The 13,905-nt window shown below is 34.0% G+C and overlaps 1 protein-coding gene across 1 annotated transcript in view; it reads left to right on the top strand.

The window, feature by feature from the left end:
* The window catches only part of Fas3 (fasciclin 3), a 465,878-nt gene that overhangs the window by 431,023 nt on the left and 20,950 nt on the right, over nucleotides 1-13,905 (top strand). The gene's annotated exons all lie outside the window — the stretch shown is intronic.

Raw genomic sequence — 13,905 nt, 5'->3', positions numbered from 1 at the left:
AATGTTGATATTATTAATTTTTGGTTGGAAAACCATCGAAAGCCTAAACATGTAATAGACTGAATTTCTGGAAATTTTAAGGGAGGAGTTAGCGAAAACTATATGACTGCAGCTAAAAAAACATATCAATAATATTTGTGCACGCGTTAACCAAATTTATAACTTCTGTGCGCAGGAAAAAGACCAGAGTCGGACTAGACATACTCTATGATACCCAACACTCTATAATCAAATTAACATTAAATCGGATGAAATATGGGAGCTATATTAAGATCTGAACTGATTATAACAAACATTGAAAGAAAATGTGTATGGAAGATATATCCAAATCAGATATAACTCGGCAAACTTACTTCTAGTCCGAATTTCGTAACATTTTCCAAATTTCATCAAAATTGGCCAGAATTTTCGTGTTAGTCCCATTAATTACATGAAATCGGGCTAACATATATATGGGAGCTATCTATATATGAACCGATATTTACCAAATTTGGCAGATTAATTTATACGTCCATTATAAACATAATTTTGAATGTCTAGCTTGCCTCTGTAACTTGTTGCCTCAAAACTCTGACTATGGCCCCACAGTGCAATGCTACGATATTCGTCATATATTCTTGATCAGCATAAAGATTTTAGCCTCATTATACCACTGACATGGCTAAAATTTGCTACTTAGACTTCGTTTGGATTATAAAACTTTCCATCCGAAATTTGTCGTTATATGTCCACGTCTTCATATAGCCCCAAAGAACGGTACCTCCCGATTTTCGGCATTTTGAAGGTTTTACCCTCAATATCCCACCGAAATGGCTGAGATTTGGTATTTCGTTGTCGTTGGGTGTATAAAACTTTCCAAAAAAAATTGGTATTTAGTCTTCGTCGGGTATAGGTCTTTATAAGCTCCCATACAACGGCAATCAAGGATTTTTGTTATTTTGAAAGTTTTAGCCAGGGGTACAAAACATTATAACAGGTATAAAACATTCCTTGCAAAAAATCAGACAGTATACGTGTAAGTTTTGCCAAAGGCCCCATATAAGAGTTCATTGGGTGTTTTTTGAAGATTTTAGTCATATTTTCCTAACGAATTAATTGTTAATTGGAATTTTGGGTTCCCAGAAGATAGAAAACTTACTCGAGATTGCTGTAATTTGGTATTGTGTTTAGTCAAAGAATAGAAAGAACAACGATGAGCTCTTTTAAAGAGTCTTGCAAAATTTCCTTCTGAAGTAGATGTAACTTGGTAATTTGGAATCTCACTGAGTAGAAAACCTCCACACAGAAAATTATCAGTATAAAGTGATTATCATCAGTTGAGATATTAATTTCCTCGAAGGAATTATACTTAACTTAGAGTTTAGTAGTTACTAATTGTACATGTATACTTCAAAATAGCGGTCGAACTTAACGTCGTAAAAATTCTACGTATTTTAGGTTCTTGCAGGTTCTGGAACTTAGAAATTATTGTTAACAACAATGCCCTGTGGCAAAAGGAATTTTTCTGTATAGGGAAACATCAGAAATTAGCCATAAAGTAATAGCAGCCAATGCCCCAATATTTTGTCGTCACCGTTACTTCCTATATGGATATCATATTGAAATTAGGAAATCAGGTCAAATAATAGGAAGTTGTGGGCACGGAATTTCTGGAGAAAACAATAGCTATTTCTATGTATGTATATGTATTTTATATTTCCTTAGGTACTAAATTGTAATGGAATACCAAATTTAGTGGACCAGAACTTTTATGGCACAAAGTTTTTATTCGCAAAACGATGCCTGAGAGAGTTCTCTTGCAGCCAATATACCGTTTAACACTTTTTTAAATTTATTGAAATTAGATGATTAAAAATGTGTGTTTTTTTCTTACTGTTTCCCATATATTTACATTATTTTCCTTGCGGCAATTGTCAGTTTGTCGGTGAGAGAGGGTGTTGAGATGCAAAGGGTTACCATATTTCTCACCCCTCTCTCTATAAGACGGAAAATTGCCGCAAGGAAATTTGCCTAATGTAAATATAGATTTTAAAAAATGACATATTTAAAAAAAAGAAAAAATTAAGAAAATATAAGTCAGCTGTGCTGACGGAGGGTATATATGCCACTGACCAAAAAAACCAAACACAATAATTATGCCGTATGTCCCAATTTACATTAGGCGAGTTTACTTGCGGCAATTGTCAGTTTGTGGGTGAGAGAGGGTGTTGAGAGGCAAAGGGTTACTGTTTGTGTAGAGCAATGAGGGAAAAGAAAAGATAAATAAAAACACAGAGGTATCAGTTCTTTTATAATAATAAATGTTTGCTGGTTTATTGAATTGTTTGTTTCTTTGTATCAACAAGATTACCTTTTGCTAGGTGCTTTCTCTTTTAAAGATAAAAGTAAACTGAACGCAGAGGTTCATTTGGATCGCAGAGGATCTTAGTGATCGCAGAGGATCGTCATGATCGCAGAGGATCTTCGGGTTTTTACTACTACAACTACATTTATTTCAGTGAGAGCAGAGGCTCTATGTATCAAAATGAGCAAACCGACAACAACCGTCGCCCGTTAGTATCTACACTCTCCGGTCTCCGCAGAGGGAACTTGTAGAGGTGATACACGAGCTGTCAATCAGCATCCGTGATCGACTGGGCTTGGGAAGTTGAAGGCCAACGTATCTAACTTATACAGTTACCATATACCTCACCTCTCTCTCCGTCAAACTGACAATTGCCGCAAGTAAACTCGCCTAATGTAAATTGGGACTATATAAAATATATTGATATCACGAATTTGCTTTAAAATCTATAGGTACCGTAATGTGGGGCTATACCAAATCATTAACATATACCAAACATTTTGAGTAACCAAACTTCTTCTAAGTTTGGAAGAAGTATTAGCTTACTCCGGGAAAAAAATTGTACCGTTTTAAATGAGGCCGCTAGAACAACCTACTGAAAAAATAAACAAAACGATGCGATAGGAGCTCTTAAGCTTCACCTTTTCAAATTTTGTGTGGGAGCTACCCGAAGGAGTGGACCGATGTAGCCCATATTCCAACCTATTACATGACTGTATGAAATAATACGATGTGCAAAGTCTGCACCAATCAAAAACTCTCTGCGAGAATTATCTTGCGGATTTGTCATTTTGGTTGGTGCCGTCAGGATTTCTTGGAGCTTTTAGGCCAATATCTCAGGAAGTATGGACTTGCGCAAGAAAAAAATTTTACCTTCGCAAAAGGAGCAGCAAGGACAACCTACTGAAAAAATTTCAGAACGATCCGAGAGGAGCTCTAAAACTTCGCTTTATCCCAATTTTGTGTGCGATGTACCCGAAGGAGTGGACCGATATAGTCCATATCCGAATCCGATCTATGTCTGGAAGAGAGCTATCGTTCACTCCATTTTACAGAAAAATTTTGAGCTTTTGTGAGTGAGGTACTTGAAGAGTCGGCTGATATGGCCCATCTTCGCACTTAAACTAAGTTTGGACAAAATATTACGACATAAAAAAACACAAAAACAGTCATATTTTGATGCAAAATATCAAAAAACTCAAAATGTTAACTTTGACCTTGAATTTATCTGCAACTACTAGATTTTTTTCACTGTAATGCTGACTCTGCTATCAGTCGAACAAAAAAATATAAAAATATTCCTATCCGAAAGTTACAGGATTTTGAACAGGAAAAAAACGATTCTGAACCACTGTGCGCCATAAACATATGTCCGCATGATATAGTAGCATGGAAGTAAATTCTTTGTCCTTAAGCATTTTTTATGAAATCTTTTTTCCATCGAACGATGGATTTTGGTAAACAATTTTTCATATCTTGGCTAGATAAGCTATCTTGGCATTTGTCCGTCCGTCCATTATAAAATGTAATTAACTCCAGATCGGCTCTAGGTCGGGTTCCACAAAAAATAAACACCTATAGTTTATGGCGATGATCGTAAAATATTGACGAAAATAAAATATAAAATATGGACAAAAACGAAATTTTCGACTAATGTTGTCTTCTGTAATAGGTCTGTCTTGACAAAAATAATGCCCGAATGTTGGTCCTTAAGAGTGCGTCCCATCTGGCTTTTGATATCGTGATTGTGACACTATCTCGGTGTTATATTTTTTTATTCACTTTACGGCAATTACATCGAGACATGTGTGTATTGAGAAATAATTCTAGACTAGACACTAGGTTGACTTGATATAAAAAGGCTTCAAAAATACTTCATATATGCAAATTTGCAATAATGTTAGTACAAATATAAGTTATCAAACTCAGCCTTTGTGTTAAACCACCAGCGAAATGATCGTAGCATATTGGTTGGGTGTGTAGGACTTCGCTAGAATTCATTTTTTCAATACAAATCCTTTGGGTCATGTTAGCTCGTTTAATTCAATTAAATAAAAATGTTCATAAATAATGACCATCGTCCCAATAAGACAACTTTAACTAAAAATGCACTTTATGATCATGTAAAGATATAGATAAACTCAACTTGCAGAATGTCATATCACAGTTTGAAGATCAGAAAAATGTGCTAAATGCCATAACGTAGACCTAGACAAGTGAGCAAAGGCTATAGTCGGGACGGGGCCGACCATGTGTTACCCTACATCACTACCCCTGTGAATAAGCTTTTCATTGGTAAACATTTCTTTTAGGGAATATAATCCGAATACCATCAAACATAATATGCCTCTTTCTCTAGGGACCCCCATAAGCAACCAAAATTTCGTGACCATCCGATCAAAATTGCGACCTGTAGCGTGATTGCAAAAAATGGAAGAATTGGATGCATTGTGGTATCTCCATTATTTGGCCACCTTCTCCAGCCTACTTTACACCAATTTAAAGGTAATATTTTCTTCTTCTATTGACAGGCTTTGCCGTTGGAATACCCCTGCTAGAAGCCGATATATTCACAAGGAATAAAACTTTGAATTTGTCTCCACATGAGTTTTTCCCCATTCCGACCCCTAAATATTATCCGACTATCACTACAATAGGCTTCTTCTTCTGTAGGGCCCGCATCTACCCCCAAAATCTAGTGACTATCCGATCAAAATTCCAACCGGTAACGTGATTACAAAAATTGGAAAAAAAATGGATATATTACTGACTTTTGCGATATCTCGCTTGTTTGCTCACTTACGCCAACATACTTTGCATCAATATAAAGGAGATCTTTTCTTCTACCATTAGCGGGTTTTCTTTTTGGAATGCTCCTACCAAAAGTGGAGATACTCGCATAAGAAAAAACGTTGACTTTTCTCCACATAAGCTTTTTGCTTATTCCGACTCCTGAATATTATACGACCATCACCAAACTTAATAGGCTTCTTCCTCTGTGGGACTCGCATCAACACCCAACATTTGGTGACGATCCGATCAAAGTTGCGACCTGTAGCGTGATTACAAGGTTTAGATGGACAGACGGACTGACGGACGGACACACATAGCCAGATCGACTCAGCTCGTCGAGGCATTCATTTTGGTATATATATGTAAGTATGGGTCTACGACCATTATTTCGATGCGTTACAAACTTTTTGGCCAAAACCAACTTATAATAACTAGACACTAGGTTGCACTTTATGATCATGTAAAGATATACAGTGCTGCTCAAAACATTTGCAACTCAGATGCCTATTTCACATTTAGACTATTTTTAAGGAAATTTTATGTTTTGAAATATATTTATTTTTACAATTTGATTTTTTATTGACCCAACTTTCAAGATTTTAAAATGATTATTCAGTTCTTAACACTTACTATGTTACAGAAATGTGTAAAATGTCGGAGGATCACGTGTTTTAGCCTTCTCAAAACATATGCAACTCCGTGGTTCGTATATTTATTACCTAATTTTTTTTTGAGTTTTTTGTATTGTTTAGCATTAGATGGTTTTTAATCAGAAGAAGGGGGCAAAAAGCTTTCATGAGAAATACATTCTATGCCGCCTATGTTTAATTTTGACAGAAAAGTATGGCGAAAACAAGACATTTCTAATTTTTTAATAAAAAACAAAAGTTATGGCCCGAAATTTGTATCAAAGATATGAAAAATTTTTATTTCTGAAAATTGTGGATCCAACGCGGTCCAGAAATAAATATAAAAACATGACAATATTTAAAATTGAGCTGTATACCGCGTAAAAAGTACTAAAATTGCCATAAGATGAGAAGAGGTGAATGTACAACTAGATCTACTGCAGGGGATAATCAAATAATGATGCGAATTATTAAGCAGATCCCTCAGAGGACATCAACAGACGTTAAATAAAGGGTTTACATCGATAAATCTATACAAAACCTTTGATACATACCATAGATACCGGTGTACCAATATGGGCAAATTTTAGGAAAAAAGTAATTTCTAGGACCCGATCAGCTTAAGTGATCTGAATTCATATAAAAAGTTCCGGGACCCTAAAATGCACTCTACACTATTAAATATCTAATAAAACTTTTGTATTTAATAATTATCCTTAGAGACAGGATTCAAAAGGATATATTAATTTATTTAGTTACCTGAATACCTTTATGATATGTCCAGATAATAAATAAAAGGTTAAACTCACAATATATTATCAAAACACAAATCATATCTTCAGATTTTGAATCGAATTTTCTAAGTTGCAAATGTTTTGAGTAGGACCAAAAGTGAGTCCGAGCTTTATTTCTTGTATTTTTGTAAAATAAGTGCAATTATTGCCAATTCTTTTTTAAATCTTTAAAAAGGGGTCAATAAACAATCAACCTACAAAAATATTTGCATTTCAAATCCATAAATTACCTCAGAAATATATAAAAAGTGAAGTAGTCATTCCAGTTGCAAATGTTTTGAGCAGCACTGTAGATAAACTCAACTTGCAGAAAGTCATATCACAGTTTGAAGATCAGAAAAATGTGCTAAATGCCATAACGTAGGGACGAACTTTCGCTATATGGAACATTCACTTATTCGCTCCACTCATTATAGTACATCCCACACATGGGTGTGGTATTTAATTGCTAAAAACTTTGTTGTGATTGCCCTGAAATCCCCCATAATAACAAATTTTAATTAAACGTTTGCAGAAAACCTTTAAGATATTTTCAATAAAAATAATTTATACATGTATGTATATTGTACACTACCTACATTACATTACGGTTTACGCATCAATACATATTACATATTTCGAATATTTGCTCTCCATTTCTGCACAAATTATGGTAGTTTTTACTGGAATCTTCTTCGAAGCATTGCATGTAAATTATTGTGAATTTAACAATTATTTGACATTCAACATACAAGGTATATGGTTATTGGCCATTTTTACTTCAGGGCTAAAGTGGTGGTGCTGTCTGATATTTGTTTCTTCACTAACTTAACAATCATCTACCTCATGTTTTGAAGTATGTATAGCATAAATTGTATACAGAAATATTGCATTTGATTAAATGCTAGTTATCATCATCCTCCTCAATAAAATTTAAGTATTTGGGATCAAAATAATTCCCGATATGACCAATTCAATGCAATTAGCTTAAACAATCCCTAAATTTTTAAAATAAAAAAAAAAAAATAAAAAAAATTTAATGTTTTATTTTAAATAACATAAATTAGATTCCACTTGAATAACACAAGCTTACAAATGTTGATTTCAAAAGGCTTACTTTATTAATAGAATAGAGGTCAGTGGCATTTTCTTACCTCTATATTCACCTACATGAAACTATTTGTGCCACCGTGGTGCAATGTTGCATGCCTGAACTGAACATAGAAGGTAGTTAATTTGACCTCCGCAATTTGAACTTATGTCAGTTATATAAAAAATCCTTGCAAGTGGTTTCGTGCTATGTACGTCGATTCCTTCAGATTCATCGATAAAAAAGAGATCATTGAACTAAAGTATAAACGCTGTGGACTTAAGAGAAGATCCCATTTGTACCCTTATTGATTCACAAAGATGACTTTAAATTGTAAATCAGTGTAAATATCGTTAAATTAAACCATTCACACATTTAGCCTGTTTCATCTAATTTTAAATTCCGATGAATTTTATGATTTGTTAAATTCAGTAATAACCTATGCACACGTACATATGTATGTGCAAAACATAATATATAATTTTTGATTTTCGCAGCAGACCATTTCTACTTGGAATAAATTGTAATAATTTGATTAGCACTAATTGTACTAATTTGTAATTCTTCCCATATGACCATATGGAATGTTTTCAACTATACACAAACACATAAAAATTTTAATAACATCAATATATTCAAACATTTAATTTTGAAAATTTAAATTTAAGCATATGTCGAATAACTTGATACCTTCATATACAAATTTAAAGTGGGTGGTAATGTTTCACAATTACAAAGCTAGTACACATACATACTATATACATATATTAAGTACGCTGAATTTGAACATTTTTCGAAGCCTTGACCTGTTTTAATATATTTTTATATCTTCCACCTTAGTATCTCTAGCGTTAGCAATAATTCAGATAAAAAGCTACAATTTTGCATTTTGCATGTTCGAAGATGGGTTATATAGGTCCACGTTTTGGTATAGCACCCATATAACGGTACCACCCGATTTAAGGTATTTTGAGGATTTAATCTACATTTTTACCAACCTACCTGAAATTTGGCATTTGAGGTTCTTAATTGACTAGAAACTTCACTAAAAATTGTCAAGATAACTCCACGTTTTGGTATAGCCCCCATATAACGGTACCACCCGATTTAAGGTGTTTTAGGATTTTAGCTAGGTTTTTCTCCCAAATTGGCTTCAATTTGGCACTTCTGCACCAAAAATGGTGAAGATAGGTCCACGTTTTGGTGTAAGCCCCATATAACGGTAACTCCCGATTTAAGGTGTTTTGAGGCTTTTAGATCCATTTTTTGACCGAATTAGCTGAAATTTAATATTTGAGGTTCCCAATGACCAAAAAGCAAAAATTGTCAGGATAGGTTCACGGTTTGGTATAGGCCCCATATAATGATACCTCCCGATTGAAAGTATTTTGAAGCTTTTAGCTACATTTTCTGACCGAATTGCCTGAAATTTGACATTTGAACTTCCCAATAACCAAAACACTTCTTCACTAAAAATAGCCAATATAGGACCACTTTTTGGTACAGCCCCCATATAATTTTACCGCCCGATTTCATGTATTTAGATTTTTTAGATACATTACAGACCGAATTAATCCCAGTGATAAGAAACTTTTGCAACAAAAATTATGGACATAGGTCAACGTTTTATTCTAGCCCCCGTATAACGGTACCGACTGACCCATCACAGTATTTCATGGTGGAGGGTATAAAAAGTTGGGCCGAACTTACCGCTTTTTTACTTGTTAAAATATTATTAAATAATAATAATAATGATAATAATAATAATAATAATAATAATAATAACAATAATAAGAATAATAATAAGAATAATAATGATAATAATAATAATAATAATAATAATAATAAAAATAATAATAATAATAATAATAATAATAATAATAATAATAATAATAATAATAATAATAATAATAATAATAATAATAATAATAATAATAATAATAATAACAATAATAATAATAATAATAATAATAATAATAATAATAATAATAATAATAATAATAATAATAATAATAATAATAATAATAATAATAATAATCACATACATATTCAGACGAACCGTCTAAAATAACAGAAGTAACCTGGTCTCTCCCACCTAAAAAATATATGTTTCCTTGAAGAGCTAAATTATACCCATCTTTAAAAAAATCCAACAAAATCGGAGCGTGATTAGTAGAGTTATTCCATGTTAGAGTCATTTTATGCAAACATACCCCACCTCAACGAAAACTGTCCGATTTTTTGAAGTTTTGACCGTAGGTAGGATTTGTTGCGCTGATTACGGAAATGTATAATTTTCATGGACGGTGGATCCGGTTTGCCGGTTATTCGACCCGAAAGCCAAGATTTAAAAACCGGGTTAGACACGGTTCTACTTATCCGATTACTGCAAAGTGGATACTGTTTGAAAGTTTATGAAAATACCTAACACATAGTGCGGTTATTTTAACCGGTTCTCCTCATAATGTACTTACGCGGCTATCTTTTAATTTGACTTTTAGATCGCGATATGTTGAAAATAGTAAGTTTTTTTTTTAAATCATAATGGCCATTCTTGTAGACAATCTACAACTTTTACTTCAACCTGCTTTTGCTAAGTCTTACCGTTTTTGAGAAAAATCAAAAGAACTGAATAATTCCTCCAAAAATGACCTTTGACCCCTTTGGGATCGATGATGATATTTAGGACGTTGCTTCTGATGGTAAGCCCTAGCTGTCCACCAAAATTCAGCTTTGTGGGAATTTTTGCTATTTCCCCCTTATACGCATGTCTATTTTGACTGGGCTATTATATAGATTTATTTTAAACAAGTAAGCAAAGGCTATAGTCAGACGGGGCCGACCATGTGATACCCTACACCACAACCTGTAGGAATTAGCTATGTGCAACCGCCTTGCACGCTGAATGTCCGGGTTCGATTCCCATCAAATTGTCAACGGTGGCAAAATACCCCTTAGTATTGTTGGCGATATTTCCTGAGTGTTTCAGCCATGAGAAACGTCTCTACAAGTGACAACTTAGGACACGCCGTTCGGAATAGAAATTCAAATTTTGCATGCAAACAAATTTATAAATCCCAAAATTATTCATATTCAATTACACAGCAAAGGAGATAGTATAATTCAGCTGCGCTAACGGTAACACGAGTTTGCTTCAAAATACGTGGAATCTGTAGGTATCGCAGTATGGGGCTATACCAAATCAATTTTAGTAAGCTAAATTCTGAGTTTTGGAAAAGTTTGAGAATTATTTTTTCAGACTTGTGAAGCCGGCAGGGGTTTTTAGAACTTCTGGACTATTATCTCAGGAAGTAAGACTTAACCTTGAAAAGGGACCGTGAAAAGATCCTTCTTCAAAAAAAAAAAAAAAATCAAATAGATCCGATACGGGTCCTCAAACTGCACTTTTCCCAAATTTTGTGTGGGAGGTAGGTAGGTAGGTAGGTCGAAGGACGGACCGATCTAGTCCATATTCCAACCTGACACATGACTGGATGAAATAATACGATGTGTAAAGTTTCGACCAATCAGAAAATCCCCTTGGGAGAGGTACCCTAAATTGTAGACCAATATAGCCTTATCCGATCTATATCTGGAAGGAATACATGGAAAGTTTGGAGCAAATCGATTGCTCACCTCGCCAGTTATCGTTCACACAATTTTTCGAAAACAATTTTGAACTTTTTTGGGGGAGATGTGGACCGACATAGCCTACATTCCAACTTAAACAAAGTTTGGGCAAAATATTACGATGTATAAAATTTGGTTCTAATCGGTAGATCCGTTCGAGAGTTATCGTGCGCACCAGCCATCTAGACATTAAGAGAGACAGATGAACGGACAGGGCTAAATAGACTCCAAATTGTCTGAAACGAATTTCGTCCAAACATACTTGGGATCTAAAACCAATATTTCGATGAGACACATCTTTGGTCGTATTTTGTTTGTATCCCCTTTACCCTAAATCCTGAGGTATAAAATAGGTGGGGTCGTTGCAATATTTGTATAAAAAATCCAATTTGACAGCTGAACTGAAAATTTCTCTGTCATGATAGAGACAATTTGTAGCATGGGAGGAAATTGAGGTTCTCTACACAAAACCAATTATATAATAGGCAGTAGGCCCGTTATCTACCAGACACATTATTGCAATTTGCATCAGGGGAAAGGTAAGTAGTTATTATTCCATATGTAGGCTACTTTGCCGGTATATGCCCTCCAGGAATTAAAATACGGACCAAAAATAAAGTTTGTATATTTTTCATACAAAAGTAATGGTCAATGTCACCCGCTAAGTAATATCAGATCGTCAAGGAAAATTATAGGCATTTTATTCTACCTAAACTCTTACCTCGTGCAAAATATCGTGACTATTGAGCTATAATTGCGACCACTATAGTGTAAATTACTACACTACAAACAAAAAACTGGATATATTAGGATGTAGCTCTGTTATCTGATCACGTACATCAACGTAATCGACATCAGTGCAAAGGTCAAGAGATCGTCTTCCAAATATAACTCACAAGGGAAGAATGTGTCTTTCAGGAACAAAGATATAAGCTGTATATTAAAATTTTTCACAATTTTCACACTAAAGTTCTGGTCCATTTAACCCTCTAAACATTATCTGATCGGCATCTCAAATTGCGAGCTACTTCTTTGTCATATACTCTTTCCATATTTAAAATTTCGCGTTGATCGGACTATTATTGCGACCTACATAGCCGCTACAAAATTGGATAAAAATTAAGTCCATTTCACCCGCTAAATATTTCACGATCATCTCCAACAAAAATAGGGATCTATTCTGGTCTGAGCCCGACCTCCATGCAACTTTCGTGACGATCGGTCCATAATTGCGGCCTGGAGTTTGATTACAATTTATAATGGACAGACGGAGGGACGGACGGACACACATCTCAAAATCGCTTTATCTCGTCGAGATATGAAAATTGGTATACCACATTGGGGGTCTCCGACGAATACTTCGCGGTGTTACATGAATTTTTACCAAAACAAACTTATAATACCGGCTGACTTCATAAATGCAGTATGAAGCGTCAAATGACATCGTCGCGAATTCATAAATGCTGCATGTCTTTTTATTGACATCGTCGCGACTTCATAAATGTCACGCGACACATCACACTGCGCAGCAATTGCCGAATTTGTGCAGTGTTTCCAAGTGGACTGCACACCAATTGACATTTCTTTAGTACTGTTATGCCAACTGACATTTGCAAAGAAAACAGGAAAAATACATAAGAAACTATTAGAAATGGCGGACTTGTGGTAATTATTCAATATAATAAATTTATTTTCAAAAAACGGAATTTTACAAAAAGTAAAGCAATATGTGCGTTCAAAAGCAATATGTGCGTTCAGCAAAATGACACGTCTCTTTTTTTGACAATGTCAGTGTTGCCACACATATTTACTTCATCTTTTTATGATATTGTCATTTTTTGCAATGTAAATACTGCATTTATGAAGTCAGCCACCCTTTCCCCATAGTGGTGTAGGGTATAATTAAGGATCATTTACTACATCCGACTCTGTTTTTTACAGTATGTACCTGCCGATAAAGCCAACTAATTGTTTGTTTTTTTTTGTTTCTTGTTTAAATGGAGGGGAGGTTTAATATTGCATTTGACATATATATAAAGTATCGATAAAAGCTCACGTGTCACTTACATATATATGTATGAACTCTGCTCTAAATTACATGATGATCCAAAAGCAATAACAATTACATACTTACAGGATATATGTAGGGTTAAACCAAAACAACTTATCACAACAAAATTTCCAATTACAACCCCACATATTTATGTATTTATTTGTTAGGTATACAAAATGTGTGAATGATTTGTGTATATTAAGTACATAATATTACGGGCCAAGGAAAATGTTTCCATTCCTACATCTAATATACAATAGGACATGGCTATACTGAAAACTGTTTTTTTTTTACATTTTATCATTATTATTACAGCTGTATCTCAATTGCCAAATAATTCTTTATAGTCATTGTTGATTATCCATAATTTATTATTTGAGGGCTTTCAAATTAACCTCTCTTCGTAATTTTAAACAAATTTTGTTGTCATTTATTCTTTTGTTCATTACTAATTGTTTTTCTATTTTTCTGCAAAATAAAACATGAAAATTAAATATTCTTAACACACTTTAACAATAACAACATAGCTCATTAAGCACCTTTATCATCATCTTGATTTTTCTAATAACCACAATCCCCTCCTCACTTTGTTT

Source organism: Musca autumnalis, unplaced genomic scaffold (assembly GCF_047663935.1).
Source record: "Musca autumnalis isolate F117 unplaced genomic scaffold, ASM4766393v1 scaffold_2, whole genome shotgun sequence".
Taxonomy (NCBI): domain Eukaryota; kingdom Metazoa; phylum Arthropoda; class Insecta; order Diptera; family Muscidae; genus Musca; species Musca autumnalis.
The sequence above is the reverse complement of the archived record's forward strand: the minus strand, read 5'-3'. Positions and strand labels throughout refer to the sequence as shown.